This window comes from Saccopteryx leptura, chromosome 2 (genome assembly GCF_036850995.1).
Source record: "Saccopteryx leptura isolate mSacLep1 chromosome 2, mSacLep1_pri_phased_curated, whole genome shotgun sequence".
Classification (NCBI taxonomy): Eukaryota; Metazoa; Chordata; class Mammalia; order Chiroptera; family Emballonuridae; genus Saccopteryx; species Saccopteryx leptura.
The window spans coordinates 140,417,133-140,427,812 of NC_089504.1; the positions used below are offsets into that span (position 1 = coordinate 140,417,133).

General features: G+C 40.8%; 1 long non-coding RNA gene across 1 annotated transcript; it reads right to left on the reverse strand.

Annotated features, from left to right (window-relative positions):
- Window positions 1-6,410: 6,410 nt before the first annotated feature.
- On the reverse strand, window positions 6,411-6,978 carry LOC136393155 (uncharacterized). The gene is made up of 3 exons (XR_010749050.1): window positions 6,736-6,978; window positions 6,593-6,672; window positions 6,411-6,539 (listed from the first exon to the last, which is right to left on the reverse strand). It is a non-coding gene; the product is annotated as an uncharacterized lncRNA (long non-coding RNA).
- Window positions 6,979-10,680: the final 3,702 nt, after the last annotated feature.

Sequence of the window (10,680 nt, forward strand, 5' to 3'; positions counted from 1 at the left end):
TTTTTTTATAGTTCCATATAATTCTGATGATGTTTTGTTCCATTTCTTTAAAAAATGTCATAGGAATTTTGATGGGAATAGCATTAAATTTATAAATTGCTTTGGGTAATATGGCCATTTTGATTATAGTTATTCTATCTATCCAAGAACAAGAAATATTTTTCCATCTCAATGTATCTTTTTCGATTTCCTTTAACAATGCTTTGTAGTTTTTGTTATATCGGTCCTTTACATTCTTTGTTATGTTTATTCCTAGGTATTTTATTTTTTTTGTTGCAGTCGTGAAGGGGATCATTTTTGAGTTTGTTTTCTAATATTTCCTTTTTGGCATATAGAAAGGCTATGGACTTTTGTATGTTAATTTTGTATCCTGCGACCTTACTGTATTGGTTTATTGTTTCTAGTAATCTTTTTGTGGATTCTTTGGGGTTTTCGATGTATAGGATTATATCATCTGCAAAAAGTGATAGCTTTACTTTTTTTCTGATATGGATGCCTTTTATTTCTTTCTCTTGTCTGATTGCTTTGGCCAGAACTTCTAGCACCACGTTAAATAAGAGTGGAGAGAGTGGACAACCCTGTCTTGTTCCTGATTTAAGGTGGAAAGTCCTCAGTTTTATGCCATTTAATATGATGTTGGCTGATGGTTTATCATATATGGCCTTTATCATGTTGAGAAATTTTCCTTCTATACCCATTTTGTTGAGTGTCTTAAACATAAAGTTGTGTTGTATTTTATCGAATGCCTTTTCTGCATCTATTGATAAGATCATGTGGTTTTTGTTCTTTGTTTTGTTGATATGTGTATTACGTTAACCGTTTTACATATCTTGAACCATCCTTGAGATCTGGGATGAATCCCACTTGATCATGATGTATTATTTTTTTAATATGTTGTTGTATTCGATTTGCTAGTATTTTGTTTAGTATTTTAGCATCTGTATTCATTAGAGATATTGGTCTGTAGTTTTCTTTCTTTGTGCCATCCTTGTCTGGTTTTGGTATGAGGGTTATGTTGGCCTCATAAAATGTGTTTGGAAGTATTGCTTCTTCTTCAATTTTTTGGAAGACTTTGAGTAGAATAGGAACCAAGTCTTCTTTGAATGTTTGATAGAATTCAGTCATATAACCGTCTGGGCCTGGACTTCTATTTTTGGAGAGGTTTTTTAATAGTTTTTTCTATATCCTCCCTGCTAATTGGTCTGTTTAGGCTTTCTGCTTCTTCATGACTCAGTCTAGGAAGGTTGTATTATTCTAGAAATTTATCCATTTCTTCTAGATTGTTGAATTTGTTGGCATATAGTTTTTCGTAGTATTCTATAGTACTTCTTTGTATATCTAGGATGTCTGTGGTGATTTCTCCTCTTTCATTTTGGATTTTGTTTATATGAGTCCTTTCTCTTTTTCCCTTGGTGAGTCTTGCCAAGGGTTTGTCAATTTTGTTGATCTTTTCAAAGAACCAGCTCCTTGTTTTATTAATTTTTTCTATAGTTTTTCTGTTCTCTATTTCATTTATTTCTGCTCTGATTTTTATTATTTCCTTTCTTCGGCTGGTTTTGGGTTGTCTTTTTTCTTTTTCTAGTTCCTTAAGGTGTGAAGTTAAGTGGTTCACTTGGGATCTCTCTTGTTTGTTCATATAGGCCTGAAGTGATATAAACTTCTTTCTTATTACTGCTTTTGGGCATCCCAGAGATTCTGATATGTAGTATTGTCATTTTCATTAGTCTGTATATATCTTTTGATCTCTGCACTTATTTCTTTTTTGACCTATCATTTTTTAAAAGTATGTTGTTTAGTTTCCACATTTTTGTGGGTTTTCTTTTTCCCTTTTTTGAAGTTGAATTCTAGTTTCAAGGCTTTATGATCAGAAAATATGCTTGGTACAATTTCAATTTTTCTGAATTTGCTGATGTTATTTTTGTGGCCCAACATATGGTCAATTCTTGAGAATGATTCATGTACACTGGAGAAAAATGTATACTCAGTCACTTTGGGATGAAGTGTCCTGTAGATGTCTATAATATCCAGGTGCTCTAGTGTTTCGTTTAAGGCCAATATATCTTTATTGATTCTCTGTTTGGATGACCAATCTACAGCCGTCAGCGGTGTATTGAGGTCTCCAAGTATGATTATATTTTTGTCAGTTTTTGTTTTTAGGTCAATAAGTAGCTGTCTTATATATTTTGGTGCTCCTTGGTTTGGTGCATATATATTAAGGATTGTTATGTCTTCTTGATTCAGTGTCCCCTTATTCATTATGAAATGACCATTTTTGTCTCTGAGTACTTTTTCTGTCTTGTAGTCAGCATTATCAGATATGAGTATTGCTACGCCTGCTTTTTTTTGGATGTTATTTGCTTGGAGTATTGTTTTTCAGCCTTTCACTTTAAATTTGTTTTTATCCTTGTTGCATAGATGTGTTTCTTGAGGGTAGTATATAGTTGGATTTTCTTTTTTAATCCATTCTGCTACTCTGTGTCTTTTTATTGGTCAGTTTAATCCATTTACATTTAATGTAATTATTGACACTTGTGGGTTTCCTATTGCCATTTTATAAATTGCTTTCTGTTAGTTTTGTATCTTGTTTGATTCTTCTCTTTTTTTTCTATCATTTGTTTTGTTTGTTTGTATTTCATACTTCTTCCTCTGTTGCTAACTTTTTTAAATCATGTGCTTCTGTGGTGGTTTTTTCAAGGGTGGTTACCATTAAGTAATGAAAAAGGTACCTACCATATTCATTGTAGTACCCTATCTTATGAGTGTTTCTGCACTTCATTGTCCTTTGCTACTGTTAATCTCCGTCCTTTCCCCTTTTTCTTGTTTTTGTTGTCACAGTTTAAATTTGGTTTTATTGTGTTCTTGGTGGAGCTTTTACTTGTGGTGTTGTTTTGTTTTTTGAATCTGGTTGGAGATCCCCCTTTAGTAATTCCTGGAGTGGGGGTTTTCTGATGATAAATTCCCTCATCTTTTCTGTATCTGTGAATGTTTTTATTTCTCCTTCATATTTGAAGGATAGCTTTGATGGTTATAGTATTCTTGCCTGAAAGTTCCTCTCTTTCAGAGCTTTAGATATTGGGGTCCATGTTACATCCCGGTGAAATAGGCCGTAGCAGACACAAAGTGAATTTTATAAGTTTTATTGCAGACCTGCACAGGGACTGCAGGCAACCCATGCAAGGGAGCACTGCAGCCCCCCAAACCTGCACAGGGACTGCAGGTAACCCACACAGGGGAACACTGCAGCCCCTCAAACCTGCACAGGGACTGCAGGTAACCCACACAGGGGAACACTGCAGCCCCCCAAACCTGCGCAGGGACTGCAGGCAACCCACGCCTCTGAAGAGACTGGAGCACTGCAGCCCCCCAAACCTGCGCAGGGACTGCAGGCAACCCACGCCTCCGAAGAGACTGGAGCACTGCAGCCACGAGCTTCTAAAATGGCTCCTTTTTATAGGGTGGCTATCTAGGATGAGCAAGCATCATACAGAAGCTGATGTGACTGTTAGTCATTGGCTAGGGAGGTTGTGCACAGTTACGGGGGGGTATTACTCAGTGGAGAATTTCAAACATAAACTTCTGATAAGGGTCTCTGACTCAATGCAGGATGTTGCTGAACTCTTTGTTCTCAGCGTCACAGGGACCTTGTACACTCTTGGCAGCCCCAGCATGTCAGTACTCCCTGAATCTAACATTCCCCCATCTCTTTTGGGCATAAATCAAATCCTTGATTCTTCATCAGTGGGGAGAATGGTATAAGGCTGGGGCTCATGAGAATTTTCTACTTTAGCTGTAGCTATAAGCTAATTGGGTCAGGGGTCCTCCCTAGTATGTGTTGGCACGCTGATAGTGTGCCCTTAGTACTACAAGCTTTACGGACTAATTTCTTTCTGCCTTGTATTTTTCGTCTCTGTACTAACTTCTTACAACTTACACAAACCTTCTGCAACTTACACAAACCTTCTGCAACTTACACAAACCTTCTGCAACTTACATAAACCTTCAACTTTTATGCACTTTCTTATCCAGAAATAACTGGCCTTCATAACAACTTACTTTTTCCTTTCCTTTTCAAAAGTACCTCTACACCTTATACCTTCTATTATCAAAACCATACAATTCCTTTCTAACTAAACAGAATTCTTAATTCCTAAAAACCTTAACCTTCAGCAAGGACTAAGTTAGTACTAAGTAATCCTCTTTTAAAGATTGCTTTTGGAGGTGTCCTTTTCATAAGCAGCCTATTGGACACATGACCAATATTCATAGGTTATTCTATAGTGGTAGCTATGAGCACATACATAACTTTCATTTACCTTGTAGCTTCTCTCTCAGCCATGGGACTTACACCCCCTTTCTGTATGACTCATAGCAGTACATGCATCAAACCTTAAGATGACTTACTTGGCTTTCCTTTACCTTAGTTTCCCTCCCTCCCCAAAGTCTCCATGCGTGGACCAGTTAAGTTCTGGTTTGTGGCTAAAGCAGGGCATGCTGTCCTTCTCAGGGTCAGCTTACAAGGGTTGGCAGGGTCAGTCTTCGTTGTCCACAAAGGTGTCTCTGCTGGGACTGCAAGCTTCAGCCAGCTGCGGTGGACCCAGGCGGGTATGCCTTCTGCCTTGGCAGTAGTGGGAGTGGTCAGGATCATGGTGTGTGGATCCGTCTACATGGGACTCAGTCCTTGGGTGGTGTACTGCTAGAAGTGTCTCTTGGACAGTCTTTGAACAGTATGCTGAGTAACCTATAAAACCTGTAAGTACTTAGGGAAAGGGTGTTACATTTCTACACTTTGCAGTTAGAGTTTAAGTCCTAGTGACCACTGCTTCTAGCTGGAATTAGCAGCAGGTCCCAGCCTATAATAGGCATGGGGCATTGAGATAAGAGAAATAAAGGAGACACTAAACATAAAGCAATAAAACCAGACTGTCAATACCCACAGTAGAGATCTTTGAGGGATAAATAAAACTTAAATATTCAAGCAAGGCGTAGTAGATGGCCCTTGTGTTATTAGCTTATCTGCTACTTGGAAGAAATACCTTAGGCTCCTGAATGATGTCCTTGGGCCTTCAGTGGCAATTCCCAGCACGCTGGGCAAGGTCAGGTCACAGGTAGCTGGAGCAGGGCTAGAAGAGACTGAACCCTCCCTCCATGGAGCAAGGGGGCAGCTTACCTTCTTATGTCCCTCTTTCCACAGCACAGGTGTGTCAACCGGTGGGGCCGGGAAGCCTGGCAGGCTTCAGTTCAATGACCTTTCTTTCCACTCTGGAGCAAGGCCTTGATGAAATGCTATGAAGCAAGCCCCTTAGGGCGCTGGAGCCAAAAGTTGGTATTTCCTGACTTCTTTTGGGCCTTATTTGCCTTATCTGTTATTTCCTTGGTCATTATAGACCTTAAAAGCCATGCTTAGAAGATCTCACTGAGGGGCTTGACTAAGAGAGCAAAATTGGGAATACAACAACAGATCCTTGGTACAAAAAGGAAGTCTTTGTACTTGACAGACTATACAATTCTATTATGGCTAAAGCAGTGGGTTTAGAAGGGGCCGTATTTCCTAAATCTTCTCCTCGGGTCTGGCTCCAGATAGGAGATGGGGATTCCCCAGAGCCAAAGCAGAGGAGGGCAGGGGCTGTAGCAAGGTTATGATAACCTCTAACTTACAGCACTGTTATCTTTTGCCTGACTAAGCAGTGGCTCAGCCCTTAAGCTGGTGCCCAAGGGGGAGGGGCAAGTGCCTGAAACTGTGAGGGGAGCCTGCCGCTTCTCCTGCAGCCAGCTTCAGCCTGGCTGCCTTTTCTTTCTCTACCTCTGCTGCTATACTGGGCTGAAAACTGACTGTGCCACCTGCCTGCAGGTGGGTGCTGGTGATAGTATGCTAGACTCTCTATGTTTTCTATGGGTCTAGCAATCCTTGGTTTGGCCAGTCTGCTCTTAAGTTGGCCATTCCAGTAGCAGACAAACAAACCAAATATGCACAGAAAACAAACAAAACTTCTAAACCAAAACCAAAGGGAGAAGGCAGCGTCCTGCGTTCCCCAACTGACCAGGTGGGGAGAAATCAGGTGGTGTCCCGCCTGCTCCACTACACCCTTTTCTAACCAGAGCTTTGTTTCCAAATATTCAAAGAGGAAGCTTAACCAAAACCAAAGGGAGAAGGCAGCGTCCTGCGTTCCCTGACCAACCGGGTGGGGAGAAATCAGGTGGCGTCCCGCCTGCTCCACTACACCCTTTTCTAAACAGAGCTCTGTTTCCAAATATTCAAAGAGGAAGCTTCCTTACCAAACAGTCTCAAGACTCCAAATGTTTCAAATCAGCCAAATTCAGTTTCCAAACGGCAACTGCCAGAGGCTGGCCAGCTACCAATGTCTGCTGCAGCCCACTCCGTGAGGAGGGGTCTTACACGGCCAATCTCACTGGGGCCTCCATCTGTTACATCCTAGCGAGAAAGACTACAGCAGACCCAAAGTGAATTTTATAAGTTTTATTGCAGACCTGCACAGGGACTGCAGGCAACCCATGCAAGGGAGCACTGCAGCCCCCCAAACCTGCACAGGGACTGCAGGTAACCCACACAGGGGAACACTGCAGCCCCTCAAACCTGCACAGGGATGCAGGTAACCCACACAGGGGAACACTGCAGCCCCCCAAACCTGCGCAGGGACTGCAGGCAACCCACGCCTCCGAAGAGACTGGAGCACTGCAGCCCCCCAAACCTGCGCAGGGACTGCAGGCAACCCATACCTCCGAAGAGACTGGAGCACTGCAGCCACGAGCTTCTAAAATGGCTCCTTTTTATAGGGTGGCTATCTAGGATGAGCAAGCATCATACAGAAGCTGATGTGGCTGTTAGTCATTGGCTAGGGAGGTCGTGCGCAGTTACAGGGGGGGTATTACTCAGTGGAGAATTTCAAACATAAACTTCTGATAAGGGTCTCTGACTCAATGCAGGATGTTGCTGAACTCTTTGTTCTCAGCGTCACAGGGACCTTGTACACTCTTGGCAGCCCCAGCATGTCAGTACTCCCTGAATCTAACAGTCCACTCTCTTCTAACTTGTAGAGTTTCTGCTGAGAAATCTGGTGATAATCTAAAAGGCCTTCCTTTATATGATGTATTCTTCTTTTTCCTGGCTGCCTTGAGAATTTTTTCTTTGTCGTTTGTTTGTGCCATTTTCATTATAATGTGCCTTGAAGTAGGTTTGTTGTGGTTAAGAAAACTCGGAGTTCTGTTTGATTCTTGAATTTGAGGCTTTAGTTCTTTCCACAGACTTGGGAAGTTCTCATCTATTATTTGTTTGAATATATTCTCCATTCCATTTTCTCTCTCTTCTCCCTCTGATATACCTATTATTCTTATGTTATTTTTTTTGATGGAGTCAGACAGTTCCTGTAGGGCTTTCTCATTTTTTTAAAATTTTTGAGTCTCTCTCTTTTTCTCTCTGTTGTGTCTGAAGTTATTTGTCTTCTATGTCACTAAACCTTCCTTCTATCTGGCTTGTTACCTCGATTTTCAGTTCATAAATTGAGTTTTTCATCTCTGTTTGATTTGTTTTTATAGTTTCAATTTCCTTGGTAATATATTCTTTGTGTTCATTGAGTTGTTTTCTGAGCTCCCTAAATTGCCTTTCTGTGTTTTCTTGTATATCTCTGAGTATTTTTAGGATTTCTATTTTAAATTCTCTGTCATTTAGCTCCAAGATTTCCAATATATTAAATTTTTTCTCCATAGATTTTTCCACATCTATCTGTTACTTCTCTATCTTTTGTATCCATGATATTTGATTTCCTTTTTCTTAATGGCATCTGAGGGTGGTCTTGTTGATAGCACTAATGAGAATAAAGAATAAAAAATAAAAAAAAGGAAAAAAATTTGGAAAAAAGAAAACATACAAAAAAATTAATAATGTATTTTTCCCCCCTTTTCTTTCCTCTCTTCACCTCCTCTCCCCTCCTCCTTAGGAAAATATTGTGATAAACTGTGAATTATATTATGCTAAGTGGAACAAAAACAGCCTATAATGGAGGGTCTGAGTTGAGGGGAAGTGTTCAAGGGGAAAAAAGGAAGTAGGGACCCACAAAATGCAAAAAAGGAAAAAATTTGGGTCAAGTATAAAATGATTTGCTTGTAAATGATGGTCAACTGAGAGATATAATGAGAGGGATAAGAGAGAAACAGGAAAAAGGAAAAAAAACCTATTGTATTAATTGGAGAAAAAACTAAATAAACTGGAGATCCTGGGTTGGGAGGAATGCTAATGAGTTAAAAAGTGAAGTAAAAAGCACCCGAAATGCCACCAAAAAAACCCAACTTGAGTCCCAAATTAAATAATTTGTTCGTGAATGAGAATTGAATGAGAAAAGTAAAAGGACAAAAGAAGAAACTAATAGAGAGGAAGAAATAAGAAAAAGGGGAAAAGGAAAAGAAGAAAAAAACAAAAAGAGAGAAGGAGAGAGAGAGTTAAGGGTTTTGAGTGTAACCCTCATGGAGAGTAAAGAAGAAGAAAAGAAATAAAATGTAACACTTATGGGTAGTGTAGTTCAAGAAGAGGAAAGAATAAGATGGGCAGAGAATAAAAGGAACAAGGTGGAAGAAATAGAAATAATAATATAAAGGCAAGAAGATGAAAGAAACAAAAAAATAATGAAACAAGTTATAAAATCTGTGGATTTTTCTTGATTTTGAGAGGTTAACTTCTTCTTCCTTTTCCTTTCCTCTCCCTCTTCCTGGTCGGTGACTCTGTACCCCAGGCTCTGCCCCTGTGGCATGCTTAGGTAGGGATTTGCAGTTGATGAGACTCTACAGCAATGTCATATATTTGGCTTCAGTCTCGTTGGTAGTCAAGGCTTGTTAGTGTTTGCAGGCCCCAACAATGAGAGAGTCTGTTTTCCCAGAGCCTCTCTCATAGTCTCTCCTTCCTGAATTAGTAGCCTGATGATCCAGCTATGAGGCTGCTGCTGCCTCGGCCTGGGGAGTAAGAGGCTCAAAGAGCTGGCAAATCCCCACTCTATCCGCACTCAATGCAGGGCTTTGGGTAAGGCTCTGGCAGTGAGAGCTGCCAGCGTAATCAGGCGGGGCTGGGGGTCAATTGCTGTCAAGGTGACTTTCTATAAGTTTCCAGGCCTGTTCAGCACACCTAGCACTCTGTGGGACCATTCTCCCCAGGCTTTCCATGCTTTGTAGCCTGTTTTGGCTGGGAAGAAGATGCCCTAGTCGCTGCCTGCAGTATAGGTCTTAACATCTGCCAAGTTCCTCTTTTTAGCATATATCCCTGAATATGAAAGCTCTGCCAATCAGAAGTTGTCCCTACCCCTTTAGCAAGAGGCACTAAAAGATATCACGCCTCTTGTCTTAGATCGCTGAACTGAGAGAGATCTTGTCAATTAGAGCTGCATAGGTCAGTTGGGAGGTGAGCAGCCTGTGGGTTAAGCTAACTTCAGTGATTGGATCTGCCGATCTGCTCCAGAAAGAACTGTAAGCTGCCCGCGGGCCCCTCCCAAAGTTGTTTGATTGTTAGCTTGAATGGCTGGGTGAGGCACCCCGCCTGCCTAGAGAAGCTCGGGTGAAGGGAAGTTTGCTTTGGCACATGAGCGGCGTGCGCTGGTGTCTGCTCGCATGGACTGACCCACCACAGGCACACTCTTTCCTCATCTTGAATGAACGTCCGTGCTGCAGCCTAGCCTCCTCCACACCTTTAGCCCCCCCCCCCCAACTCTCAGTTCCAAGTGAAAGCAGCCTTTGCTCAGGTTAGTGAGGAAGGCAGAGTGTTCCTTTGTCCGACTTATTTCCTTCAGGGTTGATTATATATTTAGTCAATTTTTTGCTTGACCCTACCTTCGCCTTCAGTGTGTGGAACTCCCGGATGCTCCAAGGATAGATTTTTCTGTCTCTGGTTGATGAACTTGTTGAAATTTTAGGGAGATTTGTCTGTCACGCTCCTCACGGCGCCATTTCTCTGACATCACTTGATAACGTGGTTCTAAATGAAGGTGATGGTTTATCTGAGATTATTTGTATGAAAGAGAATTTATAACACTAGAAAACTGATTGAATGAAGAAAGTATGGGAATGAAAGCCAAAGATAGCTGCTAAAATTGCAGTCTGATATTTCGGCTGGAGATGTTATCAGCTCCACTTGGGTGAGGAGGAAGCAGGCATGGTGAGTTTACAATTGGATATGTAGAGTTTGACATAAATATCAAATAACCATATGAAAATGTGCAGAAGCAACTGGATACAAGAAACTGTTGCTCAGTATCGCATCTACCCATTAATAGTAGAGACAATTTTTGAATGGTTTATTCTCTCCATTTTGAGAAGAAATTACAACAACCTATTCTTACAGTTTAACTCATGATCTAGACACATTGGTAAAATGGTTGGCCACAAAGTAATCTGTGGCAACAAACAGCACAAATCTCACCAGGGAAATCTCACCAGAAACTGTAACCTCATTAAAACAATGCACTAAATTCTGGAGGTAACCAGCAACTACGAACAGATAGAAAGGCTTTTTATTTTAAACACTCCCTTCCCCTCCAGCATTCATGCTTCCGTTTGAACACAGACATACACTAGAAAATAAATGAACTAAAATAAAAGTTCTGCTTCCTTGCTTTTGCTTTACTAAACAAAGCATATTTGCATTAGGAAACTGAGTTTCTACTATATTTTCAAATAATATGTTAC